General features: G+C 39.7%; 1 long non-coding RNA gene across 1 annotated transcript; it reads left to right on the top strand.

Annotated features, from left to right (window-relative positions):
* Positions 1-6,967: 6,967 nt before the first annotated feature.
* On the top strand, positions 6,968-14,885 carry LOC122330462. The gene is made up of 3 exons (XR_006248018.1): positions 6,968-7,263; positions 7,397-7,486; positions 14,460-14,885. It is a non-coding gene; the product is annotated as an uncharacterized LOC122330462 (long non-coding RNA).

Below are 14,885 nucleotides of genomic sequence, written 5' to 3'. Positions count from 1 at the left end.
CATCGTGTCACGGTATAAATATTCAATACTTCTGAGCACAGTTTTTAGAGTCTCAACTTCGCGTTGGTCCAAAAAACGTCTAGAATCTTGTTAAATCGCAGCATAATAAGGTGTTTCGTAATTGTATTAATTATAAAATCACAATTAGCCTCGCAGAGGAAGTCCATATTGTCCGTAAGGGGCTTCTGCTCGGAGCGACGTGATCCGGACGCCGCAGGGCCGCCGGGTGTACAGCAGGGGGCGCTCTTGCACAGTCGCTGCCCATCGTGATCACAAGGGACTCGGGGGACCGCGAGAGGCAGTCTGCTATTTCCGACACATCCTCTCAAACAAGCCTGCTCTCGGCTTTTAGAGACGTTAAAGCCGCCTCGCGACTCTAAAGATTTAATCCTGTGTATTTCCGACACGTGTGATCCTGAACGCATTACGTAGAATTGTTCGTGCAAATCAATTGCTTGATACGACGTGCATTATTTCGTAATTATTTACATTGCGCTTACTGTTCCTGTCTGCTTTAATGGCAGTTATTAGTTTGATAAGACAAACAGTGCATTACGGATTTTCTTTATATACAGGATTACATGAAAAAAACAACCCTTGTTTATATAAGGTGCCTTTATAAAGCATCATGGACAACTTTTGACCTTAATTGTAAATGATTATGTATAATTAAAATTTGTAAATGCATGCATTATTATATATTTTAAGTACCAATGTGTTACACACTTTCACTCTGTAATTTTTAGATTTGAGTAAAATTAGTGATTCCATTATTTATTGTTAAGTAAAATAAAAGAGAAGCCAAATAAAGCACACTACAAAGAAAAAAAAAGTATCAAATAAAAACTATTTTTTATATATATATTATTTTATAATTTATATTATGTTTAATCCAGTTCATACTTAATTGTTTGTGAAATTTATTAGCAGTTTGTTAAAATGTTTCTACATGGCTTTAATGCAAAAAGAATGATTAGTTTTTTTTTATTTTATTTTTGAAAAATTATTGATTGCATCACTGTTAGTCAGCCAAGTAAAAAAGGGAAAATGATAATTTTTCCCCGTTTTTGATTTCATAATTTTAGCATTTCAAAATGAAAATACAATTAAAAAGAAAAATAAATTGATCCCATAGATTTTTCCCTTTGTAATTTATATTAAAACGTAATAGTCATCGTATAACCAAGTGCAGTGTGTTTTAAAATAAAAATGCAATTGAAAGCAATCATTAGAAAATCAATGATCCAATTATTGTAAAAAGGAAGTAAAAGCAAAAAGGAAGATACGCGATTTTTTTCCTTTTGTACTTCAACAATTTCAAATAAACCTTCAAGGGTCATCTTATATCCAGCACAGTACGTTGCAGAATGAAAACGCTATTTACTTTCTGAAATATTTAACCAAGGTCTTCTAGGTGCAATGGGAAATTATAAGCTGATGAACCTGTTGAACCTTTGCTTGGCAGATCAGGATGTTGAGAGCTCGTGCGGTGGTAATTGAAATCCTTTGACCCGTCACCAGGGCCGAAGGACCGAGGTAAAGTCTTGATCATAATACGGAGCATCATTGCAAATGAAAATGGTGCTCTCTTTCCATCTCCAAAGCATTCCCCCCCCCCTTGAATAACACTGAACGAGTTCATTCGGATCAATCCCTGGATCGTCCTGACCCTGAATGGGCTTTTTTGGGGAGGACCGATATCTTATTAAATGAATTACTCTAAAAGTAATGGAGTCGTAATAACCTAGAGCACTCTATAGTTTTAGCATGATAAAAGCAGGCGGCGAGTATTGTCGACAACAGCCCCTCTCAAGGCCGAGGCTAGTAATTCAGCGCTGCGTTGCCATGGTGGTCGCCATGGAAACATCCTACACCGTTTGGTGAGAGTTGAAGGTAACACCCACTCTCATTGTTCATCGTTCGCTGGGCTAATGCATATTCATAGTCACAGCGAAGCCATTACCGAAGGCTTTTATTGGTCTGTGTATCCATCAGCTGCACAATACCATTACAAATGCTGCAATTCACCTATCTATGGCCTCTTAATTAAGAGGGACTAGATTAATAACCTCGGCCGATTTGATTAATAAAGCAACAGGAGTGTATCTGATTTGCGCGGAAGCACGATTACATTTCGACGCAACTGCAGTGAGAAAACTTGAGTAGGGAAAGAAGAAAGAGGCGACTCAGAACAGGTATCAGGATGAGCTTTTTAATCAGTTTGCAAGAGAAACATCGATGCGATTGCATAGCGTTTAACAGACGACACAAAAGCGATTTGCTCGCGAGATAATTGCTTCATCAGAAGTGAACAAGGTTTGCATGAATAAAAGATCAACTCGGAGCTCGAGGCCTTGAAACATATCAGCCTCCTACACAAAAACATTCACCTTAAGTTGGTCGGCGCAATCGCGTCCTACAGGGCTACGTTCGCAACAACAGAAATAATTCAACTCTCCGCTGAATTGGATTCGCATAGTTTGGGATGCACAAACACGGACCAAAAAAAAAAAAAAAAAGAGACATGGCTAACAGCGCTTTTTGAATATTCAAAATGACAGGGTTTTTTTTTTTTTTTTTTTTTTAAAGCAAAGCCAGTTAATCAGCCGCATTGTTCACGGCTCCGAAATGCGCTTAATTATGAGCGTTAGCTACAACTAACAATCAGATGCTGCTTACCTGTCTAATGAAGGGGAAAACGAAGGCATTTGGTCACTGATGAGCCACTCGTTATTAGCCACTGGACCTGCTCGCTGAGGTAGACTGTGACTTGTTGTCAGAAAGCAGAAGGAACAACAACAAAATCACTAGTCTTCCACAGCGACTCAGACCAACATCTGCTGAAAGGGAAGTCGGTATCTTTAGAAACGAGAAACGTGGTTTAATTTCAGTGGAAGGTATTGATATTCACTTCGATATCTTTTTTTTCAATATGCTGGATGTATGTTCTGGGATATAACCATTAAGCATGCCCAACGCATTTTATAGGTGAAGGAATTGATTTACTGTCCATGAATATGAATATTTATTAAAAGCTCTTCTATATATGTGCTTTCAGCTTCTGAAGTAACCCGAGCTAAAGCTCGCCAGAGACCCAGCTTGAGTCCGGAGAAATCCAAGACCGATGGGAGCTCATAATGTGGTATTACCTGAAGCATACCTGCCCTTTCCATTGAGAAGACTTCACACACCCTGCAAAATGTCGCCCGTATCTGAAGGCTACTGTGGCAACCTCGTGTCCTCGTGTTCAGTCCGATGAGGCTCAAAATGAAAGATGATTCAGCCAGCGAGCCTCTAGTTTGAATAACGGGCCCAGAAAGAGCTTTAGGTGTGAATCACACAACGAATGGTTAACAAGTGGAAACCTTTGAAAAACAGAGAAGAAATGCAAGCATTTTTGAAAAAGGAAGGCAGCATGAAGAATTAAAGTACAGTTCTATTTATGTTTGGACCTAATACACGAATAGAGAAAATGTATGCACACACACATATACATATATATATTTAAAAATATTTAAATATATATATATGAGATATAAACAAAATAGACAAAAAAATGCTTTATTATATGTATTCTACCATTATAATTTATGAATATATTGGATTTATTTATATATTTTAAATTATACGGCTATGTATTTTGCATTTTATAATAATAATAAAAACAACAATAATAATATGCAATAAAATATGTAAAAAAATTTTTTTTAAATTTTTACTAAGACATTTTGATTTGGTTGTTAATTCTCAGCTTAATGCAATTCCTTTTTCCACCTAGTCAAGTTGTTTGAAGACAAGTTGTTTGAGTCATTCATTTAAAAAAAAAAAAAAATTATTTTGCGTTAACTTTTAGTTTTCAACCCCAGAGTACAATTTTTACAATTCTCTACTAATATCTTTATTCCTATGCAATTAAGTACTTCTGAGAGCCGGTGCTTGTACAGCCCCGTCCACCAAATCTTATTGGTCCAAAATCCTTTTTGTTCCAAACTTGTCCCACAGTTAGTGTTTCCAAGCATTAAACTCCATTCCCATCAATCCTGCGTTCCCTGAATTACCATTATCCACCGAGGCAGTTACCCTTGGGTATAAAAGCCGGTCATAAACGAGAAAGCACTCGGTTAAGCATGCTCACGACTCCCACGTAACGCCCGTCGTTCGGGAGATAATGAAGTGATCAGTTTTAAATGACAGATCAATGCACGGAAGAGAGAGCGACAGCAAAGGCGAGGCAGGAAAGGTGCAGCGAGCTGGCCTTTTCTTATAGCTTGCACATCATTTCGCTAAAAACCTCTCTCCACACACACACACACACACACACACATCCTAGACCTTTGATAGTGACATTTGAAGAAGGACAGCTGAGTGCATTTGGTTCTATCTTCCTCGGAAGACACGAGCGGCGGGATTGTGCCCCCTTCTCTCTGAAAGAAACACTCTATTTCCTTTCAGTTCAGAGGGCGGAGGGCTCTACAACAAAAACAACAACAACAAAATCCAGCCGAAAAGCCTCCCCGTTCACGGAGCGCCCGGTGCGACGTAACACGAACCGCGAGATTCAGAAATATGTACGGCGCGCAACGTCAAACTCACCTGCGCCGACAACAAAAGCGTGACTGACAGGTGTTTTGGGATGGCAGGGGACCGTCAAAGCTAGGGTTACATCGGCCCATTCATTTTGTATAAGGCCCTGCTTGGGTTAGCACATACAAAGAGAAAGCAACAATCGGGAGGCCATTGTGTCGGAGATGGCATTGAGCGGAGACTGACAGCGCGATTCTTTAGCCCTCTGAAGGAGAGCTTCATTAGAGACATGGCTGCTCGCCGCCGCCGCCTCATACTGAGGTGATGGATTACTTTCAGAGCCCAAGCCGCACAAGGGAAATTAGCTCGGATCAACTATGGTTTTTCCCATTAAAAAAACATATTAGCCATAATAGGCTCCTCAGTTCGACTGAATAAAGTCGAGGCGTCCTTTTTTTTTGCTTGGGTCCCCTCTCATTTTCTTTAAGTAGCCGAATCCGTTTCTGCGCGCACTTATACATTTACTTAAGATTCCAGAGAAGTGGGAGCAAGTGAGAGAAAGAAAAAAAGGTGAGAGTACCGTTCCTATTTATCTCCGGTCGGGAGTCTAGCTGGAAAATAATGGGCTCTACGTTGAATAGTAATCCTTTATTAAGGCCAGTTAAATTATGCTCTTCAGTTTAGGATGGCCGCCTTTCACCGGGCACAATTAGAAACACCGAACGTGCCGTGCGGAGAAAAAGAGCTCGGTGTCCAGCCAAGAGGAGCGAGCATTCAATTCAGCTCCTGTAACACGCGAATTAAGACTAATGTCCAATTATACTGTCGCCGCCATTTGTCTAAAGATAATTCGATGGAGAGAGAGAACTCTCTTTTTTTCCTTTGAGAATGTGCATAGATCGTAACCTCGGGGATTCGTCATGCTTGTAAAACTTTATTACGATCATTCTTGGCAGGGCGAAAATCAATTGTCTCCATTTTTTGGATTGTTGAGCATGTTATAGGGATCTTTATAGGCTCGGGGATATGACAGTTTGGACGTCAGATGGATTCGTCGTGTCTCGCTAATGGAGAGACCTGAAATAGCTGGTCAGGCAGATGACGAGATGTTCATTTAATAGATGGTACTTTTTTCCTTCTCTACTCAGGTGTGGAACATGTATTGGGGAAAGAAAACAATTAAAAAATGCATTAGGGCAGCCGATTATGGAGCTGAGACGGCAGATAATGATGTCAGTTAGCTTAGAAATCTTGTCGGAGACGTGTTCGACTCACATTCAGATGTTTAAATGAAAATGTTCCACGGCAGATGTGGAACGCTGATAATGACTAATTGCAAAAAAAAAGAAAAAAAAGAAGAAGAAGCAATTATTCAACCGGTAACTACGAAAGCACCTTTTTCCATCTGAAGCGATTAATAAATCCCCAGAGAGTTCAGATATGAATTGGTTTTCGATTTTAGGAAAACAAAAACACTGTTTTTTTAAAGCAAAGCTTTACATGAAAACACGAACGATTAATAAGCAATCTGTTCTTGCTCCTCAGTAAAAAAAAGAAAAGAGAACACATATAGCTAGTTATCTTCCTTGTTAGTTCACTAACTACAACTATGCGTCAAAAAATCTTCCTGATGTATTTCTTTAATGCAATAAGATCACTGTAACGCGTCATGGCGGCGCCCAACTCGGCTGGCCACCTCTCCTAATTTGATTCCCTTCACATGCAGTGAACCCGTCCTTTGAGGGAACATAGCAGGAACACCTTACGTGGCTGTTCAGTCACCCCTTAAAATTGTTACCTCTCTCTCCCTCTCTCTCCCCAGGCGCTGAGCTGAGCTGATTAGGTGAGTGGCTTACAGTGACGGAGGTGACTTCCCACTTCCTACTCGCGCTCTCGCTCTGTCTCCCTCTCTCTCTCTATCTTTGAGGAAGAAACACTGCAGAGATTCTTGAATCCATCTCTGACTGATTTGCTGAGTGCTGCTGGGTGGGGCTGAGAGAGCTGCTGAGCAGACGGGCAAACTGTTCCTCAGCTGTTACTAATCTACAATAGAAAAGTTGATGAGAAATTTACAGACTTCCTGTAATTTAGATATAATTTCTTAAGTTAATAGTGAAGATTTGGTGGAATAAAGAAAAATGTTTTATGCAGTGGTGTCCACTAGGGGAAATGGTATTTAGCATTTTTTTAAATTTTAACGCAGTTTTCCAGTAAAAAATTATATTAAAATGATATAAAGTATAATAACAATTATATATATATATATATATATATATATATATATATATATATATATATATATATATATATATATTTTTTTTTTTTTTTTTTATTATTTTTTTTTAAATTAAAGTAAAAGTATTTAAAAATATCTAGACGGTTCTTAATTTTTGGGGGAAAAAACAAAATATATATCTGTAATTCATTTATGGCCATTAATACATCATAATTAATGCATTATTAATGCAATATTCTGTGACCGTTTTAGTTTTGATAAGCAATTTTCTTTTTTAATTTAAAACAATGATAAATAAATGTTTAAATGAATAACACAGCCCTCTCCCCCTCTTCCCTAATTTAAATAGCTTTGGTTACGTTTCACAAGCAACATCTGTTTTGACCACAGCTGTTACAGATGTAACGGTACATCAGATAATTGTTATTGTTGTAAATATGTGCAGGCCGGAGTGTGGTTGTCAGTCAGCGGTGTACAGACCGATTTCTCGGTAATTAACGCGGGTAAGAGCATATGATTTACGGTAATTGCCTTGACAAGGGGGCTGAGTGAAGCTACACTTAATTACCTGAACATGCTCTCTCCCAGGAGCCCAGTCAAAACGACCTTTTACCGTTTTTTCCTTTTATTTTACAGTGCTGAAATTGGAGAGATGTGGAGGTGGTGAATTTGCTCCGCACCCCCCAATCTGCCTGTCAGAGGGATGCTGAAAAATTTCGGTTTGAGGTAACTGGCAGCTTCGTATATGCCGTTTTCACGTTGTCTGCGATAACTCCCCCTTTTTAGATAAAAACACATTCAGATTTCACCCAAAACTTTCTGTATGGAAAGAGCCTAGTCTATTTAAAGAGACACAATGTTGCAAACCCCCTGATTCAGTTACGATTTCCTCAGCTGCAATCAGATTACCTCGATTGTACATCCATGGCAAACCATCCGAGTCTGTTTTTATAGCAGCGAAAATCAATTCTGCCATTTCCTAAACTGCAGAATGTCGCAATGAAGTCTGATGACCTCATGACCGATGTGCTCAAATCAAATCTGATTGTCTCTTATAGTCATCGTCGTCGATTCAATACGCAGGCACGACTCTTGTTAATCAATAAGTAGAGATTTAATTTAACACATTTCGGCTGCGTTCAACGAGATTTAAGCATTGCTTCCTGGACGCGGCGCCCCACCTGCCTGCTATCGAAACGCTTGGATGGCGAAACAGAGATTCTAGTGCTAGAACCTGGAGGGATGGAGAGGGTGGCGAAGACAGCTGCCGCGAATTGAGTGACGGTCGGGAACGAGTGTTAAAAACGGCAACATGACAATATGTGCCACGTGACCGTGCGCTATTGTGTGGGGGAAGTGTGGTGACTCCTGCTAGCGGGGAGTTTCCTGGGGTGGACGGCAAAGAGCGCTAGCGAGCAGTGGGAGAGCAGTAGATACGTCTATGTGAACTCGAGCTTTCGCCGTCAGTCAGGGCCCCTCGCTGGGCTCAACTCTGATGTCGAATTTTAGTCTGAAAACCCCTTCCTTTCCGCCCCCACCCCACTTCCTCAGATAGGTCGCTGGGCAGTTTATGGCACCGCAGCGCTGAGGCGAAATGCTTTTTGTCCCTCCGCCGTGTTTTTGTGTACACTCGCCGTGCTCCGCGGCACTGGAGTGCACCTGTGCTCGCCGCCGAACAAAGGTCCATAGCAACGGGAGGATCGCGGCAACTGGATACCACACCTGTTTGATCTTTAAGACCTCTCCTTGATAAGTGGCTGTAACCAGGGCAACCAGGACGAACGGGTTCAATGCATTGTTTCAATAGGTAAGGCTTAGGTAGGCAGCACAGGTCAGGATTTATGCTGGAGTACAAATAAAAAGGATGAGAATTACATTTTGGTTGATACTGATAAGCTCATAGTTGTATTTATTTATTATATGTTTGTATATTTATTATTGTCAATGACCAATAAGTGATCAATATTAAAATACCGCTGGCTTTTTATATATATATATATATATATATATATTATATATTATATATTATATATATATATATATACACATATTCCATTTTAGTATATTTGTAATTTTAAATGTATTAAATTTAATTGTATTATTATATATGTATTTATTATTTAAATAATTTAAGCATCACAACATTTTAATGTAAAGTTTTAAGATTTTTCTGAAAGTTAAAGTTTACTGTTAATTTTAAAATAATTTTTAGTGTTAAAAAAATTGCCTGTGTTAAGGGAACATTTTTTGTTAAATGTAAAAAAAAAAAAAAAAATTGTTGTATATATATACACATGTATATATTACAGACAATATAATAATTAGTGAATAGTGAGTGTTAAATGACAGCAAAAATAATATCTAATAATATTTAACATGAAAACAGTGAAAATGAAATGTAATATTCAGCTGATTCCAGTGAGCAATAATAAATCAATAATATAAAATAAACAAAATACAATAATTATTGCTATCTATCTATCTATCTATCTATCTATCTATCTATCTATCCATACAAACTAATATTAATCCAATATATTGAGCTCTATTTTGCAGTTAAAATGTTAAGGATGCATTCGCTAATTCATACTCACACACCACCAACAGATGATCTCAACGCTTCTCCTGACAGTTGTTTAGTGAAAACCTGGAAAAAACCCACAGAAATCGTCATGGTTACATAATGGATAAATGCACATATCCTCTCGCATTCTACATTCATTTCAAGTCTCCATGGTCCATGTTTATCTGTAATTAAAACTAGAACGGAAAAGATATATCGCAATATCTCTCCCGAGACCTGCTCTGATTTGCACAGCGTACATGCACCATCTCCTCCGCTGCGGCCGAACCCTGCTGTGCACAATCTTAGTCCTGCTCACTTCCTGCTTTGTAATTCAATTGCACGGCCTAACAGACACTCTCTCACCGAGAGGAAAGCCGAGCTTCTTAGCCTACATACCCTTGGGATCCGTGCGCTTAGCTCTCCGTGGAGGCGAATGACACATTGGACCATGAATAAGTGTCCATTTGGAGACATGGAAAACATTTGCATTCTCAACAAGATGGGTGAAAACTCTAGGATATTTGACTTCAACGGGGGGGAAAACAACCTTTTTCGAATTGTTTTATTATTTGATGAATTCCATATCAATACAGAAGGTCTTCCCCCTTCCGTATAAAGTCTAATAGATACATCTTTCTTTCTGTAGCAGACAATGTACCAGCCGATTTGGTTTAAGGCCTCGCACGCTCCTCGTCGGCCTCTCACCGACCCCTCCCATCGCCTCCGGTCCCCAGCGGACAGCTGCTCCACAGCTCCACGTCCCCCACTGCTAGACTGTCACTGGCATTGGCTGATTCGCACTTCAAACGCAGCCACAAATGGCCATCGCTCGTACGCGGATTCTCTCGCGTTTTGATGTCCGACCCACTCTGGAAAATGCGTACGTGGATGGCCATCTTCAAGGTTAGGGGCCGACGCCAAAACGGCTGCGTTAAAAAGGCCCTCGAGGTCTTGATGATGCTTCAGTAGATTCCGCGATATTACGCGAGGCTACCCGGGCAGTCTGATATCGCTCTGAAATATCAACACCAAACAAGACGAGCCTGAAAAGGTCCCCGAAGCTCGAATCCAATTCAGAGCAACAGTTCAAATGCGCAACGCTGTGAACTCGAACACTATCTGGGAGGAACCTGTTACTGCTGGGGAGCTAAGCAAGCGGCGGCTCTCTTAGGATTTATATATATTTACACAGCTGTTATTTGATATTGGATTGGGGAGTGCTGTAACACAAGGCGAGTTGTAACACTGTCAGTTTAACCGATTAGAAATCACTATCGTCCACGACCACCATGCTCCTGATAAAAATACACAGGACAACTTTGAGGTTAAAAGGAAAACCGAATGCCTTGGTTGTAATTTGCGATCAACTAAAATGAAAATTAATCGAGGTCCTCGTTTAGTTTGATATATAACATTAACGTTTTTCGTGGACTGTTAGCAAGTGTATTTCTGTATTAGTATAACATTGAAGTAAATGTTTTCCATATGGCCACCACAAAATTAGGATAACAAAATAAATGTATAATGCTAATGCAATCCATTTTAGCTGTAATAACAGCACTCTTCGCACAGGACATGCAAAGATTAATTGTATGTTTCTAAACTACTTGGGTATAATATATGCATATCGGTTAGCTCATACTTGAATTTGTAGCTGTGTAATGCAAAAACACAGGCGTTTGTTTGTCACCTTTTGTCTGTCCCTTTAAATGGATCCACTGGCTACAGACATTTGTTTAAAAAAAACAATGAAGACCACGTTTACCGTTTAGTGTCTCTGGTGACAAAGCGAGTGTATCTACACGCGAAAAGTCAACACGTTGTGTTTTACTCAGACCTACTCCAGTATTTTGGTAACCAAGCTGCATCTAATTGCATTAATTGCGCATATCCTCTTGTTTGAACACCTGCTCTGAACGATTTTTTTTTCTTGCTTGCGAAGTACAGACCGCGACATGCACCGAACCATTTGGGCTGCCATTTCTGGAAGTGTTTTTCCATGTAAATGTGTCATCACGACGCTCACAGACAACCTGTCACCTCCGCCTGCTCGCGCGCATCCACAGCGACCGCACGTGATCGATGAGTTCTGAGGCGCAGCCACGCGCCAATAAAACAGCGAGAAATCATCGATAATTTCGCTGTTTGTTATCTACCAGAGAGCTTTTCTGCGATTGTTTGTCAGCTTACAGATCGGGAGTCTAGTTCAATTCAGTTTAATCGGGCTTTACTTGAGTGCTAAAGATTTTTAGCTTATATTTCCGCGCACGCGAGACCGGGAAGTGTAACACGTTTTGTTGACAGGTCTGTAACAGATTTTTTTTTTTTTTTTTTTTTTTTTTTTTTTTTTTGCTACTTGTCTACGACTTAAAATATTTAAATATTTATATGCTTCAAATTAATATACTAGGTGCCAACTGTGGTCTTTTGGTTTTAATAAAACCATAATTAATTTTTGTAATGGAAGGGTGCTGTACAACCTCTCACTGTCCCACTGGTACATGAATGCTTTTATTAATTCAAAAAATGTAAAACAAATACGTAAACTTACAGTTCATGATCTGACATGATGCTTTTAGTTTTCAAAATGTAGATGAAAACCAAGCAGCGTTTCTTACCTCATCTTTTTTTTCTGAAGAAAAAACAAATCAAACAGGCACTTACAGCTGTCACCTTAGAAGGGTGGTGGTCAGTGTAAGATTCTCCTCTCTAGCTCATTTCTAATTGGCTAAACCGATGGTCTTACAACTCCCCTGTCTCTTCTACACGCATGATGCATGTCTGTAAATCAGATAGAACCACAAGGTTGACCAACCATAATTACATACAGCACACCTAATTAAATTTCCTGACAGATAACACCGTTTATTTATTCTGTTTCTAATGAAAAGTGATTATCAAAATAGCACAGAACATCTTTGAATGTGATTTATCTGTGCATCATCGAGAGGCGGCGGTGGAATAATTTTTAAGGATCTCACAATATGCACTTTGAACGCGTCAGCATCCAACAGGTGGTTCAGAACATCTGTTCAGTGCTTCAGAGGTTTGTCACTAAGCCCCACGCAAGAAATAATTCATTCTGACTAGATTAACCAGCCTACAGCTCAGTCTGACTTATGTTCATCTAGAAAAAAAAAAGCTTCATCTTTTTTTTTTTTTTTTTTTTTCTCCATTGTGTTCACAAAAACATCTTTGTTTCCACCCATTTAAATAATCATTTCAACTCGATGCATTTCTTCATCACCAGAAAAGTGCGTTAAATTCACCACTGCATAAATAAAATTTGGTTTTCACTTTTATTGCACTGAACCGTCCACTAAATAGTGCCTTGATCTATATGCATGCGCAATTAAATACATTCAGGAACCGAAAGCTTTCAAGAGGAATTCTTGGGGGTCACAACTGCAGTTCTCTCAGGGAGGCATTAACATTGGTGTATCTACTTCCAAATAAATCATTCATTTGCTAAATTGTCCCGGGGGCTGATCCCGTGCTGCTGGAAATGATTGCCATTGACTCCCTTGTTCTGTGCGGCGACACTGGGAGCTGTCCAGCACTGTGGTGCTGAAATTGATTGAAGCACAGATGCCTAGCGCATATCCGGCGGAAGCTAATTATATGCGCCCTTTTCCTCGCATATTTTTTTTATTTTTTTTTGTGAGTGGGCATCGAGCATGTTGTTTTCGATGTTTTCAAGAGTTCATCCACCTCCTTTTTTTTTTTTTTTTTTTTTTGCCCACCTTTTTTACATTCCGCTTGTGGAAAACGGCCATTTGTGCGAAGCAAAGTGCAATCATTTTCCCTCGTAAATTGCACATACACAACAAACTTTTACCTCCGCCAGAGTTGAGGTCAAATTTCTATAATAATTCTGGTATCGTTTGCTCGCCCTCGTGTTGTACGAAATCTATTTTTGTTTTTCGTTTTTTTCTATGAGGCAGCTTTAGCCTATATTCAGTGAAGCAAAATGCAATGAAAACAAATGCTGAGCGAGGTTGTCGGTCCCTAACGTCATCTTTTGTCTTCCACATTCGGTATGGAACGACATGAGGGTGAGTAAATGGCTGAATTAGAATTTTTTCCCTGAACCATCCCTTCAGGCAAGCCTTTTTTTTTTTCTTCGTACTGAACGAGATATGAACGACTCCACACACACGAGCCCACCTGGAGATGTGTGAATTCACATATTCCCCCCCGAGGGCTGGAGTTCAGCCTTCGCTTCATTGTATTAAATTGCCATCGGAATACATTGGAGCTAAACGTTGAGGGAAGGCCACCAGGACCACCTCTATATGATTAGCACCGGCAGAAAGATGAGGATGTAGAGGACTGCTCTGATATTGGATTTGCCAAGGATAACTATAATAAACAGCTCTTCAAATCTAATTGTAGTCATTCGCTCAACACACCAGCTGGGGAATTACGGATCTTGAAGGAGCTCCTCTCCTATAATCAATAGAAGTTTTGCAAAAGCATATTGACTTGGGGGGAGAGCGATTATTTTGATTGAATAGGAGATAGAACAGAATTAACAGTAATGAATAATGCCGCCGTTTCTGACCCTGAGGCTTTCAATAGAGAAAAAATAAGCCGAAAAACACTGTCAAGTCATTTATAAAGGGGTGCATTCATAGGCAGGCTTCACAATAGACGTTCATCACGTTTTGCACAGAGATTCGGCATGCAATCCCCACCGCAAATTACATCTAAGTGACTTCAAGAAGACATGCTGATGCTCTTGTCACCTGTTGATCAGGATCATCAACAGTTGATGGAACTTTCCCTACAACACACATATTTCATTTGTGTGCGCGTGCGTGTGTGTGTGCGTGTGTAAAAAATGCGTCTGACACCAGATGCATTCGGATTCGACATCACGATCTTTGTAGTTTATATTCTAGACACATTTTGTTACAAAATCGGATCGCTAGCTTCCTAATACCTCGATTAAAAAAAGAAGAAGCAAGATTTCTGAATTTAATAAACGCATCACTCGGATCGCTACAGGGCGTTGGATGTTTAAAGAAAAATCATTTAAAAAATCTTACATGAACTCTATCATCACCACTTTGTTTCTGGTTGACATCGTCTTTGCAAAATCTCTCGAAAAGCTCTTTTTTTCTGTTACAGGAAGATATGAAATGAAGGATATCTTACGTGTCTTTGCTGATGCGCTTCGGAGGACGCTTCGCCGGAGATGACAGCCCGTCTTCTTCTCGCCATGTGCTGTAACAAAAGCATCCCATGCATCCGAAGCCTGTCCCTTTAAAGCCTTGCTGCATCCCTGCAGGTGGCCTGTCAATTTAGCGGATCCGACTGACGTCACTGCATGGCTGGAAAAGCTGTGAGACGACGTTCATAATAAAAGTCATCCGCGGTTTTATTTTAGCAGCCTATTTCTTTACATTTGAAATGACCACGCTGTTAAAAAAATAATTAAAATAAATGACAAAAGCAGTAAACCTAAGGATGTTTGCTTGTTTGATCTCGGTTAAGATTATTTCCCCGTGTGGCTGGTCTTTCTGGTCTTTGGTGGTCCGTTCTGTTAAAGCTGAC

This window comes from Puntigrus tetrazona, chromosome 25 (assembly GCF_018831695.1).
Source record: "Puntigrus tetrazona isolate hp1 chromosome 25, ASM1883169v1, whole genome shotgun sequence".
NCBI classification, from domain to species: domain Eukaryota; kingdom Metazoa; phylum Chordata; class Actinopteri; order Cypriniformes; family Cyprinidae; genus Puntigrus; species Puntigrus tetrazona.
The sequence above is the reverse complement of the archived record's forward strand: the minus strand, read 5'-3'. Positions and strand labels throughout refer to the sequence as shown.